General features: G+C 44.1%; 1 long non-coding RNA gene across 5 annotated transcripts in view; it reads left to right on the top strand.

Annotated features, from left to right (window-relative positions):
* Positions 1-12,257, top strand: part of LOC128583177 (uncharacterized) — a 134,166-nt gene that overhangs the window by 29,479 nt on the left and 92,430 nt on the right. The window lies entirely within an intron of this gene.

Below are 12,257 nucleotides of genomic sequence, written 5' to 3'. Positions count from 1 at the left end.
ATTTTATTGAGATAGAGTTTCACTTTGTTGCCCTTGGTAAAGTGCCATGGCATCATAGCTCACAGCAACCTCAAACTCTTGGGCTTGATCCATCCTTCTGTGTCAGCCTCCCAAGTAGCTGGGACAATAGGTGCCTCCCACCACACCTGGCTAGTTTTTCTATTTTTAGTAGAGACAGGGTCTCACTCTTGCTCAGGCTGGTCTCGAATTCCTGAGCTGAAGCAATTCACCCACCTTCACCTCTAAAGTGCTAGGATTACCGACAAGAGTCACTGCACGAGCCCCTGCCATTTTTTAAAGTAGATCAGTTTCAACTGACCTTTGATTTTTTTTTTTTTTTTGAGACAGAGTCTCACTTTGTTGCTCTTGGTAGAGTGCTGTGGTATCACAGCTCACAGCAACCTCCAACTCCTGGGCTTAGGTGATTCTCTTGCCTCAGCCTCCTGAGTAGCTGGGACTACAGGCGCCCGCTACAATGCCTGGCTATCTTTGTTGCAGTTTGGCTGGGGCCGGGTTTGAACCCGCCATCCTTGGTATATGGGGCCGGTGCCCTACCCATTGAGCCACAGGCGCTGCACTCAACTTACCTTTGAAACGATTTTTCTATACAAAAGCCCACAGCAGTTTTGGAGCTTCCTTCATGTAGGGGTAAGGGTGTGAGCACTCTTTCAAGCTGCCTCCTCCCACTGAGTCAGGTATACCTCAGGAGTTCAGGACTCTGCTCAACCCGAATCTGTGGAATTTCTAAATTTTGGGGAGGGATTGAGAGCATTGAGTATAGAGTGGGACTGTCAGTGACTCATAATAAAAAGTGAAAGACTGGCTTGATGTATATGGATGGCAGGATCCAAGGGTGTGTAGGAGTGGGTGTCAAGGTGTCTGACCTGGTCCTTGAGTTTATGGCAGGTTAGAGGGCACTGATGTGCCAGGTTGAGAGTCTTAATGAGTAGTTGAATGGTGCTAGTCATTAAGCTTTAGTCCAGTGGTTTCAACCTTCCTAATGCCGCGACCCTTTAATACAGTTCTTCATGTTGTGGTGACCCCCAACCATAAAATTGTTTTTGTTACTGCTTTGTTACTACTTCAAAAATAATTTTATGGTTGGGGGTCACCACAACATGAGGAACTGTATTAAAGGGTCGCGGCATTAGGAAGGTTGAGAACCACTGCTTTAGTATGATGTTCTAAAGAGCCTGGAGCTCTTGCAGGTTGAAAGGAGATCTTGAGGGTGGACACAATACTTAACTAAGAAAGGGTGTATTCTCTTAAAGGGTGGATGGAATGATTGTGTGCATGGACCAGACAGTCTATGGCCTAGTCATCTGGCATGTATGAGGCAGAGACCCTGCACTTTTCTCCTAGGACTCTATTGGGAAAACCAACCAAAGACAGCAAGAGATTATGACGATTGTTAGTGATTACCTAAGACTGCTCCCTGTCTTTGCTTGTCCCTCTTCTCTTATGTCCTGCCTCCTGTATGCTACTTTGAAACCTTCAAAAAATTCCATAATTTACTCAGATCTCTCTCTCTCTCTTTTTTTTTTTTTAGGCTGTACTGTCTTAGGCTGGAGTGCAGTGGCTATTCACAGGCATGATCTTAGCATACTATAGTCGCCAACTCTTGGGCTCAAATGATCCTTCTGCCTTAGCTTCCTGAATAGCTGGGACTGCCGGCATGTTGCCACCATCCCCAGCTCAGACTTCTCTTTCTTTTTTTTTTTTTTTTTGTAGAGACAGAGTCTCACTTTATGGCCCTCGGTAGAGTGCCATGGCATCACACAGCTCACAGCAACCTCCAACTCCTGGGCTTAAGCAATTCTCTTGCCTCAGCCTCCCGAATAGCTGGGACTACAGGTGCCTGCCGCAATGCCCGGCTATTTTTTGGTTGCAGTTTTGCCGGGGCTAGGTTTGAACCCGCCACCCTCGGTATATGGGGCTGGCGCCTTACCTACTGAGCCACAGGCGCCGCCCCAGATTTCTCTTTCTAGATTACTCACTGAATGCCCGGCTTGACTCTTTGGCTCTATGTAGTCCTCTAATTATGACATTGCCAACAGCTTCGAGTAAATCTTCCTCCATTAGCTATTCCTAGAGCTATCAGAATTAACCATGGGAGGAAGGTTGGGGCCTGGATACTTGTTTAAGATAGTTTCCTCATCTCTATGCCTAGTCTTCTGGTTGAGTAGCTATAGGGTGGTGACTAGAAATCTGTACCTTGATCAGACTTCCAGATGATTCTGATACCTCTGCAGACCGTATTTATAGAAACTCTGACTTAAAGGACTCTGCCATCTCCCTACCCTTAAAGGGTTTAGGGAATTTGAATCCTTTACTCACCTAAGATCCTAGAAACCTTGGTCTGTAGTCATACAATGGGAAGAGTGGATAACTGTCTCTGTGTACAGGCAGTTGACAGTACATTTTCTTGTTGCTATAATGGGAGCAGAGACCAGATGAGGGAGGGCCTTATGACTCCCCCATGGCAGGTTGATAACTTTGGGGCTTACTGGGGAGTTTGGTGATGGACTCAGAGTACAGGCTACAGTATAGTCCTGGTGGCTGCTAACCACACTTGAGATCTGTCTCTGGAGTTTTTCTCATCTCTGTGTATGTTGACCCTGCATGAGTATAGGCCTCCCTCATCTGGGCTCCAGACTGTTCTACTTCCCATTGTGGCCATTTTGCATACTGCTTCCATTCATCCTCCTATAAATTCCTCTTAAAATCTTCTGTTGCATCCCCATTACCTATATAATCAAGTCCACTTGTCTCAGGTTGTAATAAGCAGTTTTGCACAGTTTGGCCCAAATTGTGGCCTGCAAGGCCCTGTAATATCTGGTCCCTGCCTATTTCTCAGGTCTCATCCCAGACCCCTTTCTGTCTTCCCTGCTGCAGGCACATTTGTTCACAGTTCCTGGACCTCTTTTCCAACTCTATCTGGCCTCAGGGCCTTTACAAAACTTCTGCCTGGAATGCTCTTTACCCTGCTCTTCACCTTGTTAATTATCCCTTGCTTTTAAGTGTCAGGTAAGCATTATTTCCTTCCTTTTAGAGGGGTCTTATGGCTACTCTATATAAAGAAACTGTGTTAGCACTCCATTAGATTGTAGATTCTTTTTTTTTCACGCAGAAATATATTTATTTATTTTATTGTTGGGGATTCATTGAGGGTACACAGAACCAGGTTACACTGATTACTTTTGTTAAATAAAGACCCTCTTATAATTGTATCCCGTTCCCAAAAGATATACCACACCCCTTGTCCCCCCACTCACTCCCTTTCCCTTTCTCAGCTCTCCCCACCCCCTATCCTCCATCATGTACTAGGGCCTTAATTGTCCTCATACCAGAATTGAGTACATAGGATTCTTGTTTCTCCATTTTTGTGATGCTTTACTAAGAATAATGTGTTCCACATCCATCCAGGTTAATTAAAAGGATGTAAAGTCTCCATATTTTTTAGTGGCTGAATGGTGTTCCATGGTATACATGTACCAAAGCTTGTTAATCCATTCCTGGGTTGGTGGGCATTTAGGCTGTTTCCACATTTTGGCGGTTGTAAATTGAACTACAATTTACAGTCTAGTATGTGGTAAAAGGACTTTTTTTCTTCTGGGTAGATGCCCAGCAGTGGGATTGCAGGATCAAATGGAAGGCCTAGCTTGAGTTCTTTGAGGGTTCTTCATCCTGCCTTCCAAAAAGGTTGCTTTAGTTTGCAGTCCCACCAGCAGTGTAAAGTGTTCCCTTCTCTCCACATCCATGCCAGCATCTGCAGTTTTGAGACTTTGTGATGAGGGCCATTCTCACTGGGGTTAGATAATATCTCAGGGTGGTTTTGATTTGCATTTCTCTAATAATTAGGGATGATGAGCATTTTTTCATATTTGTTAGCCATTCGTCTGTTTTCTTTAGGGAAGGTTCTATTCATCTGTCTTGGCCAGTGATCTAAGGGATTGTTGGCTTTTTTTTTTTGAGACAGCCTCATGCTGTTGCCCTAGAGAGAGTGCTGTGGCATCACAGCTCACAGCAACTTCAAATTCCTGGGCTGTAGATTGTAGATTCTAATCCACTAGTAGATTATAAGCTCTGTGAGGGCAGTGGCCTTCTTGTCCATGGTTGTATCTATCTTCAGTGCCTAGTGTGCAAAGGCACTCAATCACTACTTGTTGACAATCCACACTTTTGTCTTATTGTCATTATCAGAGTAGCTGCATGTGGCTCTTGCCTTTTGCATGTGCTGTTGCCTCTGCCAGAAACACCCTTTCTCTTGTCATCTTGTCAGATACCTTCTTGTCCTTTACCGCATCTCTGAACATTTCTTTGACTTCCCTAGGCAGTGCTGGTTCAACAGAGACAACACTTTGCTTCTTTCAGATGGGCTTTCCATACTGTGTTGTGATTTTACCTTTGTAAGAAAGAGATGGTATATCCTGTTTTACAGATGAAAAACCAGAGGCTCTGAGAGACTGATTAACTTGGAAATGGCAGAACTGGTATTTTTTTTTTTTTTTTTTGAGACAGAATCTCACTATGTTGCTTTTGGTAGAGTGCTGTGGCGTCACAGCTAACAGTAACCTCAAACTCTTGGGCTTACGCAATTCTCTTGCCTCAGCTTCCCAAGTAGCTGGGACTATAGGTGCCTGCCACAATGCCCGGCTATTTTTGTTGCAGTTGTTATTGTTGTTTCAGCAGGCCTGGGCCGGTTCAAACCCGCCAGCCTTGGTGTATGTGGCTGGCGCCCTAACCACTGAGCTATGGCACCAAGCCCAGAACTGATATTTGAACTCTTGAGGTGTCTGAGGAGCCCTCATTCTACCTCACTATGATCTCTCTAAAAAACCAATTAGTTGGCTGGGTGCCTAGCTGAAGTGGCTAAGGCCCCAGCCACATACACCAGAGCTAGTGGGTCCGAATGTAGCCCAGGCCTGTCAAACAACAATGACAACTACCACCATAAAATAGCCGGGCGTTGTGGCAGGCTTCTGTAGTCCCAGCTACTTGGGAGGCCAGGGCAAGAGAATCACTTAAGCTCAGGAGCTGGAGGTTGCTGTGAGCTGTGATGCCACATCACTCTACCCAGGGCGACAGCTTGAGGCTCTGTCTCAAAAAAACAAAAACAGAAACAAACCAATTAGTTTCTTGACTACTGGGGCACATAAAAAAGAAAAGAGATAATAAAAAAACAATTAGCAGACAGCACCCATAGCTCAGTGGGTAGGGTGCCGGCCACCTACACCTGGGCTGGTGAGTTTGAACCCGGCCTGGGCCAGCTAAAACAACAATGACAATTGAAACAACAACAACAAAAATAGTCGGGCATGTGGCAGGTGCCTGTAGTCCCAGTTACTTGGGAGACGGAGGCAAGAGAATTGTTTAAGCCCAAGTGTTTGAGGTTGCTGTGAGCTTGTGATGCCATGGCACTCTACCCAGGGTAACAGCTTAAGACTCTGTCTTTAAAAAAAAAAACAAAAACAAAAAACAGTTAACAGACCCAGATACATTGAGGTGAAAGGGTTTTTTTTATTAGTTAGATAATGAAAGTTTTTTTTTTTTTTTTTTTATAAAGACAGAGTCTTACTTTATTGCCCTCGTAGAGTGCCATGGTGTCACATAGCTCACAGCAACCTCCGACTCCTGGGCTTAGGTGATTCTCTTACCTCAGCCTCCCAAGTAGCTGGGACCACAGGCGCCTGCCATAACGCCTGGCTATTTTGCAGTTCAGCTGGGGCCGGGTTTCAACCCGCCACCCTTGCTACATGGGGCTGGCGCCCTATCCACTGAGCTGCAGACGCCACCCCATAATGAAAGTTTTTTTGTTTTTCTGGGCTTAAGTGATTCTCTTGCCTTTGCCTCCCTAGTAGCTGGGACTATAGGCGCCTACCACAACACCTGGCTATTTTTTGGTTGCAGTTGTCATTGTTGTTTGGCAGGCCTGGGCTGGGTTCAAACCCGCCACTCCGTTGTCTGTGTCCAGTGCCCTAGCCCTTAAGCTACACCGAGCCAATAATGAAAGTATTGTTCATTTGTTTGGGTTTTTTGAGATAGAGTCTTGCTTTGTTGCCATGGGTAGAGTGCTGTGGCATCTATCACAGCTCACAGCAACCTCAAACTCTTGGGCTTAAGCAATTCTCTTGCCTCAGCCTCCCAGGTAGTTGGGATTACAGGCACCCACCTCAGCATCCGGCTATCATTTGGTTGCAGTTGTCATTGTTGTTTAGCAGGCTCAGGCCAGTGTCCTATCCACTGAGCTATAGGTGCTGGCAGTCTCATTTTTTTTTCTTTCTTTTTTTTTGAGACAGAGTCTCAAGCTGTCACGCTGGGTAGAGTGCTGCCGTGTCACAGCTCACAGCAACCTCAAACTCTTGGGCTTCAGAGATTCTCTTGCCTCAGCCTCCCAAGTAGCTGAGACTACAGGCGCCCACCACAAAGCCTGGCTATTTTTTGGTTGTAGTTGCCATTGTTGTTTGACAGGCCCGGGCTGGATTCAAACCTCAGCTCTGGTATGTGTGGCTGGTGCTACAGGCATCAAGCCCTCATTTATTTTCTGAGCTACAGGCACCGAACCCTCATTTATTTTCTTGATCATATCTCTCAGGACTCTCTTGTGACACTGACAGAAATCAATTTATATCATTGAGCTGAGGGGAAAAATTATTAAATTACAACTGAAGAAATCTTTTTTTTTTTTTTAATTGAGACAGAGTCTTAACTTTGTTACCCTCAGTAGAGTGCTGTGGTTTCATAGCTCATCGCAACCTCAAACTCTTGGGCTCAAGCGATTCTCTTGCCTGAGCCTCCCATGTAGCTGGGACTACGGGCGCCCCCCCATAATGCCTGGCTATTATTATTATTATTATTTTGATTTTTGTTTTAGCAGGCATGGACCGGGTTTGAACCCACCAGCCCCAGAGCCCTAAACTGGTGCCCTAACCACTGAGCTATGGGCACCCTTGAAGAAAATATTTATTCATAATTTTTTGGAGGACATACAAAGAATGAAGTCCGAACATTTTTGTTGATGGGAAAAAATGTGGAAAATTGATATACAAAGTCTTTAATAGATTTACATCTTGCTATATATTGGTAAAAGACTATTTGAATAAATTATGGTGGATACTGCCATATTATGCAGCTATTAAAAAGAGTGATCCAGGGGGGTGCCTCTGGCTCAGTGGGTAGGGTAGTGGGTTCAAACCCAGCCCCAGCTGAATTGCCACAAAAAAATAGCCAGGTGTTGTAGTGGGCACCTGTGGTCCCAGCTACTCAGGAGGCTGAGGCAGGAGAATCTCCTAAGCCCAGGAGTTGGAGGTTGCTGGGAGCTGTGTGACGCCAGGGCACTCTACCTAGGGTGATAAAGTGAGACTCTGTCTCTACAAAAAAAAAAAAAGTGATCCATTTACACATAAACAGAACTGTCCTTAAGAGAAAACTAAAGAAAGGTATGGAATAGTGTTTATGGCTAGAGAGCTGGTATTAGCAGTTGTATAATAGAAGAGGGGGGTTCTATATGCTTGTTATATACCCAGACTGTGAAAGTTTGGTTTTTAATGTTCTTTTGTGTTGCTGATTTTTTAAAAACCTATGTGGATATTACCTTTACAAAAATTGTGTTAAAAACACAAACATGAAATTTACCACTGTAACCATTTTTAAGTCTACATTTTAGTAGTCTTAGGTATATTCACATTTTTGTGCCATGGGTGTCCAACATGGTTTTCATTTTGCAAAACTGAAACTCTATACCCATTAAAGAACAACTCTCCTTTCTCCTACCACACCATTCCCCAACCTCCCTCTGGTAACCACCATTCTACTTTCTGCTTCTATGAATTTGACTACTTTAGATACCTTATATAGGTAGATTCCTATAGTATGTCTTTTTGTATTGGACCTATTTCACTTAACATAATGTTCTTAAAGTTTATCCATGTTGCATGTGACAGGTTTTCTTTCCTTTTTAAGGCAGGATAATATTCCATTTTAAATATGTGCCATGGTTTGTTTATCCATTTATCCATTGATATATTGCTTTTCATAAATGTTTTCCTTTTTTTTTTGGTTTTTGGCCGGGGCTAGGTTTGAACCCGCTACCTCCGGCATATGGGACCGGCGCCCTACTCCTTGAGCCACAGGTGCTGCCCATAAATGTTTTCTTTAAAGTACTTTGCTTCATCCTATAAATGTGGCCCTGGAAAGTTGGATGTGAACATTGTGTGTGCACATGTATATATTTATGTATGATAGCAGGGATTGAGGGATAAATTGTAACTTCATTAACTTTATAGCAAAGAGGAAACTTTTTGTTTTGTGAACGATCCCCAACTTCATGTCTTAAATTTTTGTATTGGAGGTTTTTCTTAAAATGAAACACACCTCTATACTAAGAATGGACCAAAAGAAGAGGGACATGTGGTTGTGTTTGAAATTGAAGATAACTTGGGGTGGCGCCTGTGGCTCAGTGAGTAGGGCACCGGCCCCATATACCAAGGGTGGCAGGTTCAAACCCAGCCCTGGCCAAACTGCAACAACAAAAAAAGTAGCCGGGCGTTGTGGTGGGCGCCTGTAGTCCCAGCTGCTCTGGAGGCTGAGGCAAGAGAATCGCGGAAGCCCAAGAGCTGGAGGTTGCTGTGAGCTGTGTGACGTCATGGCACTCTACCGTAGGTGGTAAAGTGAGACTCTGTCTCTACAAAAAAAAAAAAAAAAAGGGCGGTGCCTGTGGCTGAAAGGAGTAGGCACTGCCCCCCCCCCCCACCTCCCGTAGGCCGGAGGTGGTGGGTTCAAACCCAGCCCCGGTCAAAAAAAAAGACAGCAAAAAAATAAAAATAAATAAAAATAAAAAAGAAAGAAATTGAAGATACTTGTGTAGGTCAGGGTATCCCACCATTTGTTTTAAGTTTACCCATTCTCCCAGGTGTTTTATTAGCATCTTTGTCTTCCTGTTCCATGACTAGAAATCTCAGAGCCTCCCCCCTTTTTTGAGACAGAGTCTCACTATGTCGCCCTTGGTAGAGTGCTGTGGCATCACAGCTCACAGCAACCTCCAACTCTTGGGCTTAAGCGGTTCTCTTGCCTCAGCCTCCCAAGTAGCTGGGACCATAGTCACCCGCCACAACACCCAGCTCTTTGTTTTGTTTTTCTTGTCATTGTTTAGCAGGCCTGGGCCAGGTTCGAACCTGCCAACCTCAGTGTATGTGGCTGGTGTCCTAACCACTGAACTACAGGCACCAAGTCAAATTTTGTTTCATTTATTTATTTTTAATTGAGACAGAGTCTCATTTTGTAACCCTCGGTAGAGTGCTGTAGTGTCATAGCTCACAGCAACATCAAATTCCTGGGCTCAAGCGATTCCCTTGCCTCAGCCTCCCTAGCAGCTGGGCCTTCAGGTGCCCACCACAATACCCGAATCCACCAGCCCTGGAGTTTATGACCCGCACCCTAACCACCGAGTACAGGTCCCCAGCCCTCAGAGCCCTTTTGTATAACATGTTTCCTTTGTGTCCGTTTTGTTTTCCGAGATGGAGTTAATTGTTAAAGGCAAGAGGCATCACTTATCATTACATCCTTCAGTGATGAGTAAAATAAGAGTAGCTCAATAAATATATATTTAGCAAAGACAAGAGAAGGGAGAAGTAGAAGGACAGAGAGAAGGAGGCCCTTTGCTGAAAAATTGATCACTTTTGGTTTTTCTCTCCCTCATTTTGTACCCTTCATCAGTGGAGAATTTCTTCCACTTGCATACTAAGTTTGCTAGGGACTTGGGATGTGTGTACTATGTTACATTCCTCGTCAAAAGCCCAGTTAAAAGAGCAGAAGCTAGATTGGGCCTTGAAGACTCTGGCGCAATAGTATGTAGAGAGACATCTATGTCAGAGTTATGAGGAAAATCGCAGATTTCCATTAATATCCTAATATCAAGCCTGGGTATTTCATGGTCATTAGGCCAGCTGGACTTGAAAATGCCTTGGGTTTTTTAAATTCAATAACAATAACAGATAGTAGAAATGTTGGATAAAAGTGATTTTCTCATTTTTGGTGATAACATATGAAAGCACTTAACACAGAGCCTGGCATATAGTTGATGTCCAATACACACGGTATGTGAGAAATATTTTGAAGTACTTGAATCTTTTTCTAAGCTTCCTGCCCACTCATGTGCCTCCACTCCCCACCCTAGTCTGAAGATACAGGAGACAAAAACATGGATTATACCCTTGGGAATAATCTGAGGAATAATCCAATTCCTTGTTTGTGGCTTTATGCTCAGGCAAGAAGTGTGACCTGCTTCCACATATCTAAGAGTGGATGCATCTAAACCTTCTTTTTCAGGTTATTCATCATTTCACTCCAGACTGAAAGTATTCTGGAGTAGCCTGTCTGGTCACCCTGGGCAGCTTGGTTGGTAGGGATCTAATCTTGACAATCTTAGTGGGAAAGTTTGTGACTTTCTAGGATAGCTCTGCTAGGCAGTGGGTGTGGAGGGTTGAATATGAGTTAACTGAGCCGTGCTAGCTTGTAGTTACAGGCATAGAGGAAGGGACAGGGTAGGGGACAAAAAGGGGCTTGGCTCTGTCATTTCTGTTCATAGGAAGATGCAGGCACTTGTGGGCAAAGAATAGAGATCTGGCCTTCTGGTGTCTATTACCTCCCTGTGACAAGTCAGTCTTACTCCCAGCTTTCCCTATAAGGCATCTTGGTTTCATTAGGGGATGAGATATGGAATCTGAGTCAGGTAGCCTTGCATCAAATCCTATAGAACCTCAGGGAGAAGTTGTGCCTCTGAGGACATGTTTCCCACAGCTGAAATAAGAGGAATCTCATCCAGATCCTGTGAGGGTTTCCTTCTATTTTTATGTCCCCTTTTCACCCTGTCACTATCCTGGATTCTGGGAAGAGGAAAGAAAGGGTCAGAGAGGATGGGGAAAGTTATAGCACTTGAGGGAGTGTGTGGATTTGTTGTCCTTAAATTCTTTTTGGAAAAATTGTAGGTGTTGGGAGGAGGATGAATGAGTGGGTAGGAGAATAAACACACTGCCAGTACCACTTTGCTGGCACTCAGCCCAGACCTTTGCTTGGTATTATTGGTCTCTCTGTGTTGTTCCTGTTCCTAGAGTATAAGCACGTATATGTGTGTAATTTTATATATCAATAGAATCATACATTACTATTGTTTTTTCTCTTAATACTGTTTTATGTCCTTTTTTCATTCAATTAAGTGTTGGATACTTTTTTATGTCAATAAACAGAATAAATGGCTGAATTATAGTCTACTGGGTGGATATAGTGTAATCCATTTTATTCTCTAATATTTAATCCATTTATCCCATCTGTTATCAGTGGGACCTTCTCTGACCCCATTACTTAAAATTGTAACAGTCTCTTTCTTCTCTCTGTTCCCTCCAATATATTTTTCTCTGTAGCATTTAATACCACCTGATATATTGCATACTTTTTTTTTTTTTTTTGTAGAGACAGAGTCTCACTTTATGGCCCTCGGTAGAGTGCCGTGGCCTCACACAGCTCACAGCAACCTCTAACTCCTGGGCTTAAGCAATTCTCTTGCCTCAGCCTCCCAAGTAGCTGGGACTACAGGCGCCTGCCACAACGCCCGGCTATTTTTTGGTTGCAGTTTGGCCGAGGCCAGGTTTGAACCCACCACCCTCGGTATATGGGGCCAGCGCCTTACCGACTGAGCCACAGGCGCCACCCATATTGCATACTTTTAAACATTTATTTATTACAAGCTCCATGAAGGGAGTGATTTTTTTTTTTTTTTCTTGAAACAAGATCTTGTTTTGTTACCTAGCCTAGAGTGCAGTAGTGTGATCATAGCTCACTACAGCTTCAAACTCTCAGGCTCTAGTGACCTTACTGCCTCAGCCTTCTGTGTAGCTGGGACTATAGGTGTGTGCCACCACACCCAGCTAATTTTTCTTATTTTTTGTAGAAATGGGGTTTTGCTCTGTTGCCCAGGCTGGTCCTGAATTTCTAGTCTCAAGCAGTCCTCCTGCCTTGGTCTCCCATGCCTTGGGATTATAGGCATGAGCTACTGCCTGCCCTATTTTTTTTTTTTTTCCTTGAGACAGAGTCTCAAGCTGTTGCTCTGGGTAGAATACCATGGTGTCACAGCTCATGGCAACCCCAAACTCCTGGGTTTAAGTGATTCTCTTGCCTTAGCCTCCCAAGTAGGTGTGACTACAGGCACCTGCCACAATGCCCAGCCATCTTTTTGTTGCAATTGTCATTGTTGTTTTAGCTGG

The sequence above is a fragment of the Nycticebus coucang genome, chromosome 4, assembly GCF_027406575.1.
Source record: "Nycticebus coucang isolate mNycCou1 chromosome 4, mNycCou1.pri, whole genome shotgun sequence".
NCBI classification, from domain to species: domain Eukaryota; kingdom Metazoa; phylum Chordata; class Mammalia; order Primates; family Lorisidae; genus Nycticebus; species Nycticebus coucang.
The sequence above is the reverse complement of the archived record's forward strand: the minus strand, read 5'-3'. Positions and strand labels throughout refer to the sequence as shown.